The 19,725-nt window shown below is 44.7% G+C and overlaps 1 protein-coding gene across 2 annotated transcripts in view; it reads left to right on the top strand.

Moving 5' to 3' along the window:
- The window catches only part of P3H2 (prolyl 3-hydroxylase 2), an 88,770-nt gene that overhangs the window by 8,177 nt on the left and 60,868 nt on the right, over positions 1 to 19,725 (top strand). Inside the window, exon 1 of one of the 2 annotated variants that reach the window (XM_026093546.2) lies at positions 3,133 to 3,297. The exons of the other annotated variant lie outside the window; for it this stretch is intronic. The gene's annotated coding sequence lies outside the window, so the exon portion shown is untranslated. Of the gene's footprint in view, positions 1 to 3,132; positions 3,298 to 19,725 lie in introns of those variants that run through there. 2 annotated transcript variants of the gene reach the window in all.

Genomic DNA, 19,725 nt, shown 5'->3' with positions numbered 1-19,725 from the left:
TTTTTGCATTGCCTGTTAATTCTCATCCATACATCCTAGCAAGCTCTGCTTTGGCTCCTGGTGAGTCCTTTTGTTATCCTTGGCCACAGTCATAACTAACAGCAGCCGATAATGAACCACATGTGAATGAGCAATGCTATTTAGCCCTGTTAAGCAAACTTATGCCCAGTACTTACGAGCTGTGCCTGAGGTTTCAACAAGGATTTTTCCCATTCCCTGTTACAAGTGGTGATTTCATTGTGGATGGTACGGGCAGTAATAAGAAACCATAAAGTCAGTAACTGAGCTGTTTGCTGCCAACCTCCTGAGTATTGCAGGAGCCTTGCTAGTAGGACTCTGGGCTTGAGGCGATGCTTTACATCTGGAGCAAGGGATTTGGGGGGTTATTTATCCAGTTTTTTTCTTTGGAGGTGGTAGGAATTAGTCATTGTGATTAGCTTTGTTCCTGATGCATAGGGATCTCTGTATGTGACATATTTCCATGTGTGTAGTCTGGACTGTGGTTGGACTGAGTTCAGTTAAATCTATGTGAACCTGGAGTGACCCAGCTGATGGACATAGAGTTTCTCTGCATTTACACTGGAGAAACTGAGATCAGAATTTGGACTGTGCTCTCTAAAAGTGACTGATAGCAGGAATGAAGGGTTGAGGTTCCTTGAATGCTTTTGTTTCTAGCCAACATATAGGCAATAAGGGATTGACTTATTTGTTGGACGTAAGCTGGCGATGACTAATGAAGGCAGGGGGTCTGCCTGTGTGGGAGTTCAAGCAGAAAAGAGCTGTTCCCTGTCAGCCTGTACCTCTGAACCAGTCTTCTTCCTTTCCATGACAACTGGACAGTTAAACAGACCCTCCAGAGCTGACGTCAAGGGTCAGGGATTTGGCCACTGAATAATTATAGCAACAAAAATAGCATCCCTTCCCCACCCCTTCCTTCCCACATGCTCCTGCTGAATCCCTGCTCATAAATGTCCTTTTTTTCCTTTCTTGGATGGGAAGCAAAACCCACATGTATTAGCTGGAACATATGGCAGAGATTGGCTGCAACCCATCAGCTGTGAAGGCCAAATGCTTGCTTGTAGCTTCTTTTTCATTAAAAGGGGGGGGGGGGCAGAAAAATGCATTCTTTCAGGAATTTGATGAAAGGCAGAGTCTGTGCCCATATTGAGATGGGTGGCAGATAGACTGCAGGATAACTTGTTGGCCATGCTGTCGGGCTGAAGAACGTGTCCCCTCACAACACAGGGATGGTGGAGATTGAAGGGCAGTTTGTGCTCTGGCAGCTGCTGCTACTCTCCTTTCCCCTGTGTTTACTGATGCTGATTTGTGGATCATGTAAAGCTTGCAGGCAGGGTGCTCAGGAGTAAACAGGGCTAAGCTGATACCAGGAGAAAGTCATTAACACCATGGTCTTGGGGCAGCCAGGGAGTTTTAAATGTGGAACGGCCATGGGTGAGAAAAACTTGTCTCTGTAGCACTAAAGGTTTTTTTTTTTGGGGGGGGGGGGGGGAAGAGAAGCAACTGGGAGATGGAGGGAAAACCCTTGAAGGAGCAGAACATGAAGTGACACTGTCAGAAATGGACTGTCTGCAATGCCAAAATGTATGTACCTCTGTCCCAAGACTTTCAAACTAGGGCCCTAACACACCAGACTTGCCTAGTAAATGCCTGCCTGAAGGTGCTGAATGATGGGGGCTCCTATGGAAGATGTGTTCAGTACCTGAAAACTGGGATTCAGGTCCTCTTACCATAGATAGGAGTCTAAAGCCAAACTCACATTTGAACCTTTTAAAAATCCTGTTTCCAGTGTCTAATTGCATCCTTAAGGTATGGAGTTAAAATTTGGATGTCAAGAAAATTAGAGGCATATTCTAGGAAAGTCGTTGGCCTCAGGGACTGGTCCAAGGTGCTCTGCTCTCTGCCCCATCACTAGTGCAGGGCAGTACTGTGCTGTGTGATTGCTTTCTGGCATACATGTGTCTGATCCCCTTAACATTGTTAGGGGAGGTACTTCAGCATATTGCTCAGTGCAAATTATTTACCTGGCTTTTTGAGAGGGACATGCAATGTGGCATGAAGCTCAGTATCTTCTGGCTGCTTTGCCAGCTATGTTAAAGCTAGCTCAAGGTACTTCTACAGGCCAGTGCAGGTCACATCAGCAGATCTCCCCCTGCCTTTTGAACCTGTCTTCCTTGCTGTGATACCACTGCTGTTTGATGCAACACTACTGCCTTTCCTTGAGGGAACAGGATTTGGTGAAGGGGAGAGCTCCTTTTTTCACTGGCAAATCTTTTGTAACATGAAGAAAGAAGGTAGTTATCAAAGTCTTTTCTTTGGAGGTGGTAGGAATTAGTCATTGTGATTAGCTTTGTTCCTGATGCGTAGGGACCTCTGTATGTGACATATTTCCATGTGTGTAGTCTGGACTGTGGTTGGTAGCATCATAAGAAGCATGCTTCATGCAGGAGAACTCATTGCCACAGATGGCAGAGACTTGATAGAGACAGGCTGGACACTATGTGGCCATTGGGAATATCTATGGCTATAGTGAATGACAATATACATTTGGGAAGAGAGCTCAAGTCTCAGGTTCCACCACTCCCCATGTTGTTAGGGACAGACTGGCCTACATTTGCTTACACTTTGTCTAGCCTGCATTGCAGAGAGGAGACTGGATTTCAGCAGTCACAGCTCACCTGCAAAAGATGTTGGCTCTTGTCTATGAATATAATCCTTCCCTGTGAGATGCTGATGCTGCAAGACACAGTATCAGAGATCCTCCCTGTGAAAGAGCAGGGTGCACTGATGCTAACGTATTTACATGGCTGCTTGCTAACCCTGCGTGGAGCCTGGTGTTTCTGCTGTGGCAGAGCAGAGACCTTTCCACATGCTTGCTTGCCAAGTAGCATCACTTCCTTCCCTTGGCTGGAGACAGCAGTTCAGATGGAAAAACATTGCCAGTCCTGCTGTTCATCTTTGGTGCAAAGCCACCTTGGTTCTTGCACATATGCCTGTCCCTCCCAGTACACATGGACTTGTTAATGGAATCTGGAGGGGAAAAAGGTGGGGGGGAATGGCAAAAATGTGAGTTAGACACCAATATGCTGTTTTCATCCTGTTTTTTTTTTCCAGACCAGCTGGAATTGTGCCCTTGATCTCATACTATGTCCCTGCATAAACAGGATCCTGTGACCGTGCAGTGTCCTGTTGAGTTCAGTGGAAGGATCGCTTGAATACAGAGGGCCTTCTGCCTGCAGCTTTGTTGCAAAAGCAAAGGGTTGCACTGAAGTATTGCAGGTAAAGCACTGCCTAACCCCACAACTTTGAGGTCTGGGCTGGTCTCCCAGGGGTCTGATGTGGAGTTGCACTGAAGTTCATAGCCCAGGACAGTGGCAAAACAGGAGATGCAATTTCTTTTGAAGATGGAGCCAGTCATATCCCTTCCCAGAAAAGATCTGTGTGGTACAGAGAGAAAGAGCTTGGAATATATCCTTCAAAATATTTGCTGAAGGTGTTGCTCTAACTGCCCAGGGAGTAAACCAGAGACTGTTGGTTCCCTTGCTTAAAAGCTCTGTTTTTAAAGTGGTCTTTGCCAAGGCACTGCCTGTTCTAAGGTTTATGTGCATGGGGGCATCTGTGTCCTGAGTTACTCTTTAGAAGCAGATGAGAATCTGCAGAGTTTCATTGAAATAGTCTGAAAGGAAGAGCATTGACTTGAGGTACACTGCACTGCTGCTGGAAAGCGCACCCCCCCCTCCCTGGGCTGCTGGCATCATCCAAAAGATCTGTGACTGATTAAAATCCTTTAGTGACAGGGAGGAAAGTGTACAGTGTCTTATTGCAGCTTTTCATATAGAGCAGTGTAACTTTGGGGGGCACTGCTATTCCTGAAATGCTTTATTCCACAAACACTTCATTTTGTTCTTGAGAGTCTGTCTTGGAATAAAAATGGTGAAAGGACTCTTGGAGATGTTAGGGCAAGCAGGGAAACATTTTTAAGGAATCAATTAAACTTCATGTGCTTTTAAGGAATTTGGGACTGATTAAAAACATCATTTTCAGGGAGTTCATCTCATTCATGTTCTTTGTGTAGACTGTAAGGTGTCCTGCCTGCCAGGACTGCTCGTCTCAGTTCCTCCCCAGCGTGGCTGGGAACTGACAAGACTTGTCTCGGATCTGGGCAGTGCTGATCCCAGAGAAGTGTTTGCTTGGGAGCATGAAGCTGGCTTTTAAATGACTCATGAGGTGTGCTGATCTTTGGTGGGTGTGGGAGGGCACCTTGCTTAGACTGGAATCATGCAGACTTTGGGAAAGGCTTTTATTTTTTGGTTTTGTTCCCTGGTCCTGCTGATGCCTCTGACATCAGGCATCAGGAGGTTATAGCAGGGCTTACTGCCATGGCATCTAGGGTTAGGAGTTACCATGGTGCAGAGACCCCCATGTTGCATGTAACAGCTTCAGGGTGCTGCACCTATCGCAAAACCGCAGCTCTTGGCTGCCTGGGATGCTGGTGTCTCCTGCCTTGCAGGGACTGATTTGGTCACTGCTGCTGGTGGGGCAGGCAGGGAATAACCCATTTTGAACTGGTCTGTGCAACTGTGAGCTGGGTTGATGTGGCAGAGAAGGGGTTAAGCCCTCTGTTGGAGCACAGCATTGCCTTGGCTGGCTAGCAGGGCTGGCTGAGGGATTAACGGGCCTGAGCATGGCCCCAGCATTCACTGGCCTTTCTGTTTGGTCCTGTCAGTGCAGATCAGGGGTGCTTAACAGCAAGCACAGGTGCATTCCTGGGTAACAACAGATATCCCCTCTAAGGCAGAGAGGGAGTGAGTTAAACTCAGGGGAAGGAGTGGGGATGGGAAACCTGCTGCAGAAGTATAGGGAGGGGTGGACGGACACTGAGCAGAGGAGGGGAAGCCATGAGACACAGGAGTCTTGGCATGCTACAGACAGAAAAACCTAGCGAACGTTGCTGTAGACTGTTTGAGCATCCTGCCTGATCTCCTAGCTATCTAACATCACCCAGTTAAAACATGCACATCTTAAGAGGTTCAGCTTGCACCACCAACAGAGATGGAGATACTGATGGTGGTGAAGGCCTTAGGGTGGGATCAGTCAGGCTGATCTGGCTGCATGACTCTGGAGGATGCAATTTGGAGCCAGATGGCTGGGATAAACCCAAGCAATCCTTGTCTCCTGGTGGCTTGGCCCCTCTGCTACCAACCCTCTCTGTGCTGCAGGTTCCAGAAGTGCCTCACCAAGTGGATCGTGCAAGAAGAGTTGAATTGCTCTAACATGTGGTCACTTCTGCTTTCTTTGCTTTAAGTACTGGTGCTCTGGGGGGCTAGTAGTTCCCCTCCTTCCTAGGTTGGCAGCTTCACTCTGTTTCCTTTAACATAAGCACTGCACCCTTGTGCTAGAGGCTGGTAGCACTGCTGCATCTCCAGAGTTGGTGCTTGGAGGTCAGCTGCAAACTTGCTGGCTGTAACTGCCTCTTCTAGCCAGGCATCTTAGCTCACTTGCTTACCTCTAATACAAACCTGATTTCACACTGGATTCTTCTATGAGGAAGGCAAATAAAATGGCAACATGCTGCTTTGGGAGGCAGAGTTTGTCCACTCAGCATATCAATGATGTGTCTCCAGAATATGCTGCAAGCCTTTGGTAGCTTTCTCCTAGGGTGATGTCATGCATGCTTTAAGGATCAGGGGAGGTTCAGCCCCTGTTTACATCACACAGTCAGTTTAAGCAGTGCCTATACAGCTTTGCCTCTCCAGTCTGCTTGCTTCTGAGCTGCTCGTGTGTCCTGCAGTCTCCTGCTGTAGCAGACCAGAAGTGTCTGTTTTAGCTGTGCACCTGTTCTTGGGCAGCTATACATAGGAGAGCTTGTTCCCCAGATGCTGTGCATGCCTGTGCCCTTGCTTTCAGTCAAGTTACAGTTGGAGCACAGCTCAGCCAGGCTCCATGTTATTTCAGGAGAGCGCTTTCTCCTGCAAAGGGGAGTTGAAGGTGTTGCTCCTTCTGTTTCTTGCAGGCATGTTCCTGGCATAGTGCTCCCCAGTACTGTTTTGGTGGCAGTGCAAGCGCTCAGTGCATCAGAGACCAGGTGCAGATGGAAGTGGCATGCTTGGTGCTGCACGTTGCTCCTCAGCCCCAGGAGCAGTGTGCTGCCCTGCCTGTGAGCACTGCGAGCTCAGGACATGCTCCTCTGCCATTTCTGTTTTTCTGTGGTGCTCTTCCAGGCATGCTTCCTGCTGCTTAGATTTGCCCTCCACCACACAAACTAGCTGAATCTTTCTCACTGTGACCTGAGCTTCCCAAGGCCAGACTTGCCATCATGTGAAGGAGCCTCTGGGGAGGCAGATTCTGTGTATGCTCAGTGCCTTAATGCAGGAGTAAGGTCTCATTCCAGTGGCCTCAGTGACTTAGGTGTAGCTAAGGCAAAGCATGTTGCGTCACTGCCTCCTTGCCGAGCCTGGCTCTTCCCTAACCCTAGCATGGCAGTGTGAGCCTGAAGGATGGGGAGGCTGTAGTGAGCAGCATTGAAGAGAGGTGCTTGGGGGAAGCAGCTCTGCACTGCAGTGATTCCTGGAAGACTCAGGCTTGTAGCTCTCCCCAAATGCCCTGGATGTGCAAGACAGTTTCAGTTTTGGAAGCTGGAATCTCTTGTGTAATAGTTAAAGCTCTGGGAGTTGAATGTTCCCAAGCTCAGGTCCTGAAATTGAAAGAAGAGAACTTTTTTCCTTCTCAGGGGACTCATTCCAGCCTGATTGCTGTTTGGATTTTAGATGTTCAGCAAAACAGTCCCTGGAAAATGACTTTTGCACTGTAGTACAAGGCTTCCCGCAGGGATGTTTTTAATTCCAAATCACTGTTATTTTAATCAGCATACTTCTGTTTTCTAACTCTGGTTAGAGTTCCTAGCTTTGAAATCCTGCTAGATAATAGACTTATAAATATACTTTTTTTATTCCTTAAAGCTTTCTGAATCAAAGCAAACCAGGTAGGGAGACATGAATAATCATTTTCCTAGACTTTTTTCTTTGAAAGTTACAGCTGTCTGTAAAGTATAAAGCTGTCTGTAATCAGTGCATTCCCATATCTTGGAAAACATGATGGAGAAACTGTACTGCTCTTCATGCCTTTTGAAGTGGTAGATAAAGGCTTGCGTACTTCAGGGGTATTGTTTACATTCCTGTTTCTCTGGTGCTGTTTTGCAGGGGGGATGTTGCAGTTTGGCTCTAAAGTGGAGTGGTCAGCAAAGTCAGGTGGTGGAGCTGCTCAGAAACAACTCCGGTGTCGGTCTTCAGCAGGCCTGGCTATCCTCAGGGGACCATCTGCACTGCTGTTTCGCTTTGCAGTCAGCCTGTGTTGAATAGGGACCTTTACCTGCTTGCCTGAGTTTTTTTGCTCTGAGCTAGTGTTTTTCTTAGAGACAGAAGGCTGATATTAAGCTGGAGTAAGTACAGCCAGGAAAGGAGTGTCAAGGGCAGCCCACTCAATCTTCTACTAAATCTGTATTCACCTTGGTGAGAGGGCGGAAGCCGAGAGCCCTTGAGATGAGGTTTGAATGAGGATGCCAAGCGGCTTGCTGCGGAAGTGAGGGAAGCGTGAGCTGCTGGCTTCCCTTTTGAAGATGGAGGTGTGATTTAATAGCTGTAGGAAGGATCGGTGGGGCTGGTGGGCGTCAGCCTGCTCCTTGGAGAAAGGGGATAAACAACCCTATGAAAATGGGCTGGCTTGTAGTCTGTACCAGAGGCTTTCCGCTCAGACTCCCACGCAGCTGGTGCTGGGCTGCCTATAGGGAGTGTAGGACAGGCAAAGATGCATGTATGCTGTACTTGTTATTGCAGCTGAGCTGCTTACGATTAAATTATCAAAATACTGCACATTTGGCAATTACTTTCCAAAGGCAGGAAGATACTTTCCTGTTGCAGTGAGTTTACAGTCTGAAAGACTTTGGTGTACCAGCCTGCAGGTTGCTGGGGCTGGGATCGGAGGAAAGGCTGGCTGCACAAGTACAGAGATCAAGTGTGATCTGGCAAACCTTGGGCTTGAATGTAGCAACAGTCTGAAGGTCCCAAGCTTTTTTACTTTGGAGTGTGTGACCCAAAACAATGGTCCTCTGGCCACCAGCAATGCTTAGTAAAGCAGGAGAGAACTGGAGTGTCTGGTCCATTCCAGCCCACATTTTGTCAGCTTAAGGGCAGAAAGGGAAATGGTACCTCATGCCTTGGGTTTTTTCTTCCCTCTGTCCATGAAATGAGTTTGATATGCCATGATTATATACCACACACTTGGCGTTGTAAGCCTTAACTAACATCACATGCTTGGAGAGTCTCAAATGCAGAGAATGTCTGTGTGCTCTGTAAGTAAGTTCTAATGGGAATAGCATACATAAACAGTGCAGATTGATTAAAGATGTCCTGTACTGCAACAGAGAAGTCCAATTATGGAAGCAGTTTGCTCAGAGTCAATAGCACTGCCTGGCTTATTAGCAAAGCATGAACTAAAAATTTTCCAAGTGGAAATTGTTAATACTGCTGAATTACCTATTGAAACTGCCCTACTTCTACAGAAGGAGACATACGTGAGAGCTGTACAGGTCTATGAGAGATCAGCTGGGTTTCTTCACATACAACCCATTCATTAAAGCACTTCATCAGGGAGCAATATAGTTTGTGTTTTAGCAACATAGGGCTCTGTACAGCAAATGCTTGCTGTTAAATATTCTTTGTTACCTTTACAGAGACCTTTTGGCTTTGGAACCTTCAGTATACTTTTATCAAGATGTTTTGCCCTGAACTATTCCTGCTGCTGTTTAAAGGGCCCTCAAAGCCTGATGGTATCCTTGGGATTTTAGGGCTCCCACTCATCTGAGATACTCAGTCACCCTAAATTATTAGCAGGCTGCAGAATAATGGTGCTTCTTGTTTTGGGACTTGAAAGCCTGGTAGGTTCACTGTAGGAAATGTGGCCCAAGGGTTTTCTGGGGGTGTATCTTGGGATACAAACACTTTCTGGTTAGGACCTGGACTGAATCTGGAAAAGTAGGTGGCTTGCCCGATGGAAATGGCTTTCATTTCACATAGCAGGGTGTATGTGGCTTGGGATGAAAGGCAAAACAGGGGGAGGAGGGGAAATCATTGATGTCCTGAACCCAATCCTGTCCCTGTCACATCACTGTGCTGTAAATATCATCCCATTATCACACCACAAATTCCCCTTGGAATCTGCTCTGCACACCATTTGTATTTTCTTGCATTGAAACTTATCAGCAGAAACTCTACAGTCAACATGAGCTAGTGCATCTTCCTCTGCTGTAGCCAGACTGACTCTGGGGCTGAGCAGGAGTGAAAGCTCATCCCACCCAAAGCTGTGCTGCTTGAGGAATGTCGCTGCAAGCAACTCTCCCCTTACAGCAAGACTATCTACTATTCATTTTGCTATACAAGAAGGATCCCTGCTGGAAAAATTTCAGTATCCGTTGAGAATTTGTTTGTCAGAAAGTTGATATTTTGCTTGACTTCAAATCCACAGAGTAAACTGAAATTTCAGCTCTGGAGCCTGTATAGGTTTGTCTTCCTCCAAGAGAGCTGACAGAAAAATGTAATGAGAAAAGCGGAGCAGAGAACAGAAAGGCGGTATAGGATTCTAGAGGGGAAACAACCCACAGCATCAAATGGGTTTGATGAACTGCTGTGCCAAACTAAAGGTCACTGGGATGCAAACTCTGAGCTTCACTCACCTGTAGTAAGTATCAAGAATGATAGTTAGTGATGGGCTCATTAAGTCAGTTTGTCTTTACAGTAAAAACCTGCTAAAAGGTTGGCTTTTAGTTTTCTGCAGAAAAAGCAGAGCAACAGTTTGCATTGGGAACAAAGCAAGGCCATGGCTCTGCTGCAGCTAGGACAGAGGGAACTGCTTTTAATATCTTGCAGGGTCTGGACCCTGCACATAGCAAATGGGGATTGTTCATCTTTTTGCATGTTAGGCATCTTCCTTGTGTCAAAGTTTTGAAGGGGATGTGGCTTTGCTTCCACACCTGCAAACCCTGCTTGCCAGATCTTTATTAATAGCCAGCACATTTGTTACCCAGAGGACTTGACCCTTTCTGTCAGGGTGGGACAGTTCCTTCTGGTTAGAGAGCTGGAGGGGTTTAACCAGGATTGTTCTCAGGTAGTACATGTCAGGCTTTCCCATTGGCGAAGCAGGTCCAAAACTTGTGTGTCTTTTTTTGTTTAGCTGCAGCTAGAAGACTTTGCATTTATAATCTTTCCTGTCTAGTTTGTTCCTCTTTGTTACAGGCACATTTCTTTTTGGAATGACAATTACATGTCTTCAGGAGGAAATTCATGATGGAGATGATTGTTCTTTTGATGGTTCCTGGGTTAGCAGTTGGGAGCATCTTAGCCTGTTCATAAACACTTTCTGCTACAATGTGAGGATTTCCGGGAGTTTTGGTCTCTGTTCCTAGCAAACCTCTGTATGCCTTAAAGAAAGGGATTATGTGCATCTGGCACATGACTCAGCACCCCAAGCTCTGCTTTATCTGAGACATAAATCATTGTAACTGGTTACAGAAGTGTCAGTATATTAAACTAATGTGTGCTCTGTGATGTCTTTCCCAGTGCTGTGCAAGGAGTCTTGTGCATTTGGGACATCCTAGAGCTCGTCTGCACACGTGCACACACACACTCATGGACACAGAGCATTAGGGGGGAAAAAAGGTATCAGTTGCATTCACTGAGTCCTTCAGAGTTCCCCACTGGAAGAAAACTTGGCAAAAGTATGGCATCCTGAATTTGTAAATGTTTGCTTCTTTGTTCACATTTGCTCATACCCCTGGAGGAATGAAGTCATTTATTTGATTTGCCCTGCTGCTTCACACTCATTCTTATGAATGGTAGAGAACAAGACTGAGTATGAATAGTCTGGCACATGTGGTTTTGAAAGACGTGTTCACTTGCACATTAGTGTCTGGATAGAGTAGCTGGCTCTGAAATCCTATCAGTAAGGCCTTTGAGTAACTTAAAACCTTTCTAGTAGATGCTTAAAATTTCTTCCACACTGACATTGTGTAAGCTGCTGCTGAAGTTTCATTACCTCAGTAACCACAGAAAAGCAGCCTGCCTTTTGACTGAAACTTTCCCTACAGAGATCTGGATTCACTTTTTATTTTTTTCCTTGAATGCAGAGCACAGCTTATTGTAGTCTAAATACAGGGTAGAAGACTAAGATCACATATGGATCTGGGTGGTAGTTGTGCTAAAGATGAATATGGCTGTGTCCTGTCAGCTGGCTACATCTCAGCAACTTTGCATTAAATATGGAAGGTGACCTGTATAATTTTCAACATGAATAGGATATTCAGTGCTTTCTTTAGAGTAGCTTTTAAAAGACTAGACCCTAATCAAGGAACAGCTGCTGTTTCATGGCCAGTTCTTGATATTTTCCATGCTTTAAATAACCACAGAGCGTTGTGCCGTGCTCTGGTGAGAGCCCACACTTCTGCCTTCCCTCTTAGCTCTGCCAAAGCTGTTCTCCCGCAGACCTCCAGAGACTTGCTTGTGCCTTCGCTTGGACATTGGTAGGTTTAGTGAGGCATCATGACTTAGGCAGTCACAAGGTTTCTTCTGCCATGTGCAGACTTCCAAGAGGGTCAGAGGGACTTCAGCCTACCTACTACTGCCTGCATTGTCCTTGGCATGGGTGTACCATTCCCCTTTTCACCACCAGCCCCCATCAAGGTGGCTTCTGAGCTGACTCTTCCTGCTGCTGGTTGCACAGGTCAGAAGAGTTTCCCAAGAATTAAACTATTTTTTTTAACACAGCCTTTCATCTTGGCAGTTTCACACAAGGAGGTAGTGACAGCATATGACACTGTTTCATAGAGGTGGCTCTGCAACCTGCCTTGTTGCTTTTACCAAAAAAAGTATGCGTGTATGTCAGATTCCCTGAGAAGGTTTTATAGAGGTCCTCTAGGAGCTCCTTTTGGGTGTTACAGCTTCCCAGAAATGGACCACAGCTGAGCCTTTGGCATGTGTAAAATGTTTGTTGTCTCCTAAAAATTTTTAGCCAAACTTGTGCCAGAGGCCAATACAGTGAGCTTCTGAGCACTTTTTCTTTTTATGGGATACTTCTAGGACTCTTCAGTATTGGAAAAGACTTTGATTTCTGTCCCCTCTTTACATTCCCTACCTCCAAACTTTTTTATGCTATCTGGCCTGACCCCAAACAACTGAAATCAGTGGCAGAATGATAATCAAGTTAGTTTTTTGGATTGAACACCTTGGATACTCAGTTTAGGTACAGTCAAGTTCCACTTGACAATGCTTGGAGAGAGGCAAATAAAGATCTCTTTAGACAGCTCACAAGTCTAGTAAGACACCAGGTATTGCATTATATGTGTCTCCTCAGATGCTCTCATTTTCAAATTTTTTTTATTCAGACACCTATAAAATAAAGGGATTATCATCTTTAGCACAAGATCATTCCTATTTTAGAAGCACGCAGAGCTTCTCCAAATGCTGCAGTTACTGCTGCTGGGGGAATCTGTGCCAGGCAGCTGCTCTTTGTTTTTAGGGAATTTGAGAAGTTCATAGTACTTAGTGTTTTATGTTTATTAAAGCCTCTGTTTTCTTCCTTGGAGGTTTGTTAATCAGACTATTTCTTATTTAAGCAGCAAGGTGGCAATCAGACAAAAATGATTTGTTATTTGCTCATATCCGATACAAAGTTGTTGAAGTATGAAGAGAAGATGATGAGAGGATTTCTTGGTACTGAGAAAAAAAAAAGCTATTACTCTTATATGTGCTGTAGGGGGTCTGAGGCAAGCAGCTTACCTTAGCTGAGAAAATAAGCGCACAGAGTTCATTTAACAGCCTTCCTGTTCATAGTGGTGATGTTTTTCTCCCCCTGACCCTGGGGCTAACTATGTTTTAGTGTGTAACCTGCTCAGAGCCAGTGGGAGCTACTGCTCCATGCTAATGCATGCAACGCTCAAAGCCAGTAGCAGTCTTAAACTTCTGGAGTTGGTGGACTTTTGTCTTAAACAGCCCACATTGCTTGTGTTGATGTGGTAGATAAATTACTGAGAGCATACAAATTTGGCAAGGTGAAACAAGGAGCGAGAGTTACCTGTTCTTAGTTTGTGAACTGTGGGTGGACTCTACCTGGCATCAGGCACCCACCACCCTAATAAAAATGAAAAGGTTGGAAGAGGCTAAAAGTTTGATCACAAACTTTGCTGCAGCTCATATCACTAATTGTTAGAGTTATTCAATTTGAGGGAAAAAAAGGCTAAATGGCCCCAGTAAACTACTAGGTTTTTTACATCTTTGGAAGGCAACGGCAAACTGACTGACAGAGCAGCACTGTGCCCTGCTCCAGACACCGTGGGTCTCAAATGATCTGAATCTATACATCTTTCTTCATTCTTAAATTGTCAGGTAGGTACAGCTGTTCAAATTCATTTGCAGGTGGGAGAGTTGGCTGTACAAAACTTTCACTGCAAATAACTGCATAAAGAAGGTGGCTTTCACAGCACTCCTGGGGATCAGGCTGAATTGTGTGTGTTGGCAGGTAGACAAGAATTATCTCTTCATTAGTAATCTGTAAAAGCTTGATCTAAATTTGCTGTTGGCAGCGGGTGTGAATTGCCACCTGTGATTCATATGATGTTGCTTTTCTTCTGTATCTCATTCACGCACCATCTGTTATCTTGTTAATGAGTGCAATTGCTTATGTCCAAACTGTGAGTGAGATTAGACCTAGCTGAATCTGAGTAGGGTCTAAGGGGGGAATGAGTCTTGGTCTTTCCTTAATATTAAATATTTCCAAGATGGAGGTTTGCCACCTCTTTCAGCAGAGGTTGTCACTCTGGATGTCTAACGCTCAGTATGCAGTGGGCAGGGCAATGAAGTCATGTTGCTATAAAAGCTGTGACACTAGAACTGCAGGACTCTAGAAAATGTTCTTATTTCATCTCCCCTTGCATTACACGGCATGCCGAAGAGCCTGGCTGTGTCACAACTGCACATTTTTGCAAGGGGAGGAGGAGGCTCCCATTTACCACAGATGCTGATCTTACTCCCTTATAGTTTGCTGAGTCAATCAGATGCAGCCCAGAGATGATGTGGGTCAAATCTGACTTCCCAGGTTTTCCCACCCCTGCAGAGCTCCCACTTGGTCATTGTGGTTGCAGCCCAAAATAGTTTTAAGGGTCTTGATTCATCACCAGCTATCTTCTCCAGGGAAAGGACTTGGATTTTTCTTTTCCATTCAGGAAGCATGGTTGATCCTATGGTTTCAGAAGCTGTTTACCTAAAGCTCTGCTGTGTGGGCATGCAATGTAAGTGATCTGGGAACTGCTCCCCAGCTCCTAGCCCTTCACAGGGATGTGGGGATCACCACTGCAGGGTGGTGTCAACAGAAGTGACACTGAGTAGATCAGAGTAGAAATACTTATGCAGCTTTGCCTGGAAAGTCACAGAATGGACTGAACCCTAATTGAGAAGCACTTGGTCACAATGTTTTGAAAACAGAAGCCTGACATTTGGCCTCTCATCCCATAGCACAGCAACTAGGTATGTTTTTTTTTTCAGAAGCCCTGAACACTGAAAGCTGCCTTGAAACCTCACACTGAAGTTTGAAAGGAAAACATTGGTGTTAGCGTCTGGGAGAGAGGATCTCACATTCCTGCTTCAGTCTCAGAGAGGAAGGACACTTTCTGGCCACAATATTTCTGATCCATGCGTTGCTGCAGTGCCTAGGAAAGCAGAGCTAGGAAACCTTGCTAGGGTGAGAAATTGCTGTAGTGCTGGTACAGAAAGGCAGATGGAAGAGATGCTAGAAGACCCCTGTGTTACAACAGTTGTACAAAAGACGTTATTTCCAGGAAGAGAGGAGCTATACTTCTTTCACAGCTTCAGTTATAAGCAACCAGCCTGGATTGGAGCCTGGAAAATGTAGAGTGTCATGGGCTTTTTCATTCTATGTTGTGCACAGCCTCTTCATCTGGTTGTTGGCCCGTTGAGAAAGAGCAGAGCTCTGGTTTATTTTCCAGCTCGAAGCCAAGTCAGTCTAGTTCTGTGGAAATGGGATCCTCACAGAAGAAAAATAGAGGGTGTTGGTTTTTCTTTGCCATTTATATTGCTAGAGAAGAATACATGGAGGATTTGAAAGGAGACAGGTATATCATCCCCTGATTAATGTGAATTATGTAATGTTTTGAGATGAATCTGTTTCCTTTGGCTATTTTTGTCCTGAAAGGCATGAAGTGCTAATCTGAATTTCATCAAGCAATCTGATTTTTCTCACACAACAGATGCTTCAGCTGAAACATCATGATGTGTTGTGAGGAAACAAAATCAGAGGCTGTATGGGAGCTCTGTGTGAGAGGCTGAAGTTTTAGGTACAGGCTGAGGAGAAGGCTAGTTAAGTCAGTGGTGACTATGCCATTGACTTCAAAGTCAGGATTTCAGCTGCAGAGTTCAGACAAGCACCTACTAGTGATGCATCTAGTGTGTAGAGATCTAGTTGCCAGCATAAATAGCTGCCTGCCTGTGCTTGACACATTGGTCTAGCACTATAGATTGATTTTTCTGCTCCTGGGTCTTCCAAGATGCCTATAACAACTCTTTTCATCAGCCTCTTTTCTAAGTCTGTATTGTTGGATACAGTGGGTGGATACACTAAATCAGAGGTCACATAGTGCCTGGAAAACACACTGGTCCTTTGACTTCTGGTTTCAGGAGGAGTCAAAGTTGGAAGAGAATCAGTTTCTTACCTGGAATTTCCTGTTTGGGTGGTAGGGAGGTTGTTAGGAATTCCAATCTTAATTAAGAATTTTCTGTTTCAATTAAGATACCTTTCAGATAAACTTGAGCCACATTCCAGATGTCATAAACTCTTCCCTGTAGTTCTGTTCAGCTGAGTTCATTTAAAGCTCCTTGCAATAACAGCCTATTAACATGCAATGCAGAAACCACATTTAGGTTTTTCTAGTGAGAAAACCTGCTTGTCCTGGCTTTTTTTGCTGTTGTTACTCTTAATAACATTGTGTACACTGGAAAACAGATGATTAATGATGGTGGGAAGAGGGGTTTGTTTTTGTTTTTTTGTTTTTAGGAAGCTGACACAAGAACAGCTGTGTCCAGTTAGAATAAAGGTCCCCAACAGTGGCCAGTAGTGGACATTGAGGGGAGGGTAGAAAAGCAGAGGAAAAACTTGTGATACTTCCCTCAGATATTCTCCTAGCCTCCAGAACTTGTCTCTGGGACATCCTAAATCTAAAATTGGTTTTCGTGCATATGAGAGCCTTCACTGGATCTCTCCTCCATGGGCTTGTCTGGTTGCTTTTGAATCTACATAAAGGTTTTGCATCTGAAACCTCCTTCAGCGAGGAGTTCCCGGTGTAGTGACATCCTGTGCAAAGGCTTGCCTTTTTGCCTTTGATTTGATACTCTCGCCTCCTCCCTTCTCCTGGTGACCCTGATTCCTGAATGGGAAGAAACTGAAATGTCATTCACTATTCAGCTTTCCAGGTTGCTAAGGACTTTGTTGATCTTCCTATGTGCTCCTCAAACATCTGTCTTTCAGGTTGAAGAATGCTAGTTTACTTTGGTCTTTTTTTGAGAAGCAGGGAGCAGAAGCACAGGCAGTATTTGAGATGTGGGTATATAATGTCATAGGGATGTTCACTATTACTTTCTTAACTGCTCACTTTACATTTCCTCTTTTGAGCACCACTGAGCCCTGAGCTGATGTTTTTGTTGAACCCCAAGATCTTGTTCCAGTCATAATGGTCAGCTGAGAGACTATTCTGTATATTCAGGTATGGCAGTCTATGGTGTTGAAATGCTAGTGAAACCCATAATGCTGGACATCAAGCTAACTACCTTTACTTTTTCTGGGCTATCATGTTTTTAGTGGGCCCAAGTCTCTAAGCGCATGGACTTCCCTTTGATGTCCTCTCACTGATATGAATAAACAAGGTTTGGTCTCTGCTAACATCCAGAAGCCATGTCACTATTTTGATCCCCTCAAAATGGTCTCTGTATTCCCATGGAAAACCCTTAGGAACTCCTGGCTGAGGAGGAATACACACAAAATGGAACAAATCCAAGAGTGGAGAAATGCAATTGTTTTTGTTGATAGTGTTGCCACCAGATGGTGTCCCTTACGGAGCGTGAATCCTTGGGAATGTGTAATGTCTCCCTGATGTTTGTTTGGGTTGAGTCTATTTGGGTTATTCCCCTAGTGTTTAGATACTATTCTCAGTGGCCTGGATATTGTTAAATGTAAGTTTATATTGCAGTGCTTTTATTGGTGACTCAGACTCCTTCTGCACTCTAGAATTTTGTGGAAAAAGAATAATGAAGAGTGTCACTGCGTGGGAGATGCTGCTTTAATTGTCCTTTCATTGTGTATGATTGCCATCCAGAATTTTGTGCTGGATTAATAACATGTATATGTATGTATTCGTGTGGGTGAAGGAGGGAGATATCCCTTTCAGTGGTAGCCCCAGAAACTCTGTGAAACTGAAGGATGGGGAGCTGAGTGGCACAGATGGATCACGGGGCAATGTGCGGAAAAGTAGAAATGTCAATAGGAGACTGCAGTCTGCTTTACAGAACTGTAGGGTCCACTGGGAGCTGAAAATGGGCGAATTCAGAGTACAGATAAGATACTAATTTGTAATACTGAAGGCAGTTAACAATTGTGGCGACTTATTAAGAACTATGGCAAGTATTATGTCCTGGGAAATTTTTCAAGTTAAAATTGAACAAGATCTTTTAGGAAATGAATCTGTTCTAGCTGAAACAAAAGTCAGATTCTAGTAAGTGTTGAGTTGGAAGGCACTTGAACTTATCTAGTCCATCTACCTGCTATGAGATGGGTACCTGCCAAATATTTATCAGATGTGTCCTTACCCTCCAGAGAAAGGAGAATCTCAAATTGCCAAGGGAACATGTCGCAGAAACTGCCTCTCCCTGAAGTTGGGAATTTTTTCCTGATAGCTAGCTAAACATTTATGCATGCTATAATGTAAGTAATCTAAGGATGACAATAGTCCTTAATAGATAGAATTATTGATCACCTTTCTTTTTATATCAGCCGTTTTCATATTTGAAGGCTATTGTCAGTTCACCTCTTTTTTTCTAGCCTGAGAAAACCCAGCGTTTCCAGCCCTCCCTGCTACGTCAGACCTTCTAGGTTTTCTTTTTGTTTGCATTGTGCTGGACTCTTTAGTTTGTGTTCACTTTTCCCAAAGCATAGACTTTATACTTCTTACCACTTGTGCCCTGCACACAAAGAGACTAAGTCTTGCCTTGCTGTGAGATGTGTTGTTTACGAGAGCAGCATATTCTTCAAGTTACTCTAGCACTGATATTTTTGCAGCAATCAGATTATTTGTTGTGCAGGTGTCTCCTGTATGAGTGCAAGGCTGGGTTTAAAAATAAGTAGGGCTAAGGAGGTTATTTTTTTCTGGGAAAGGAGTGCAAGTAGAGAAAGCTCTTCCTACTGATGACTGTGTCAGATACAGACCAAGGGATGATGACGCCTACTCGTGAATGCTGACAGTATGTGCAAATGTGCAGATGTTTCGGAGGCTGTAGGATGGACTAGGGCAGAATTTCCTGTTGGAGATGCTTAATTTGCTGAGGAAGTTGTATTCAGGGCCAAAAAAAGCAAAAGCAGAGGAGTGCTGTGGGTGTTTTTTTGTGTCTTTTTTTTTTCCAGAGATGATACTGATTTAATATTTCCTGTTGTTCAGCTTCCAGTGTGAATTCTCCGGTTCCCCGGGCAAGGCAGTTCGCGATAGTGAGTGCTTGTGTAATGGTGTGCAGTGCAGTGACCGCTTGTGCTCTGTTATGCCAGCAGACGCTGGAGATGCTAGATACTGATGCCTGTCAATGAAGTTGGAAAACACAGCTGAATTCATAAGGAAAAGTCCACGGTGCAGGCAGAGTTGCACTGAAGGTGGATGGCACTCTGGGAACCTCCAACCTTGCTGAGCTCAGGCTCAGTTCCTGAGTCCATAGTTAACAGGATGTGACCATGATGTTGAGTGTGAGCTGGCTGGGGTCAGAGGGGCTGCACTGCACCGTGAAGCTGAGACTGTAGAGCTGAAGACACTGGGTTCCTCAGTGTTTTGCCGAGTTGCCTGTGGTCACCCATATAAGCAAATCTCTCTCAACTGGGTAACGATTTATCAGATCCAGACAGAGGAAGTCTCTCATCATTCTCCTTCTCTGAGGTCATTCAGATTCTTTATAAATTAACTTGTTTTACAAACCGAAAGCTCAGGATACAAGAACAGTGGTTAAGAATCTTCTCCAAGCAATACTGAAGTAAATGGAAACTTTAGGTTAGGCTGCTGTGCCAAATTCCAGCTATCCAAATTGGATAGCTGACTTTCTGCTTCTCAAATCCCTTCTGGGATGTAAACATAACAAAGTTGCACAACTCATGCCCCTCCATTATGGTAATCTCTGTGGATAAAATCGTACAAAGTATCTGCTCTTTCAGGTTGATGCTCTTAGGTGAGCTCTCTTTAGAAAACTGGAAGTTTTTTCTCCCTTTCTCCATTATCTTTTACTCCAAAGAGGGTTGATACCTGCCCTGACCTCATACTGGTTTCATATTTGCCTGATAAAATCATACTGCTGATAAAAGATAGCAGATCAGTTAATGAGTGTGTTGTCACACCACAGCAGGGTC

Source organism: Dromaius novaehollandiae, chromosome 9 (assembly GCF_036370855.1).
Source record: "Dromaius novaehollandiae isolate bDroNov1 chromosome 9, bDroNov1.hap1, whole genome shotgun sequence".
Classification (NCBI taxonomy): domain Eukaryota; kingdom Metazoa; phylum Chordata; class Aves; order Casuariiformes; family Dromaiidae; genus Dromaius; species Dromaius novaehollandiae.
This window is presented reverse-complemented; position numbering and strand designations above follow the sequence as displayed.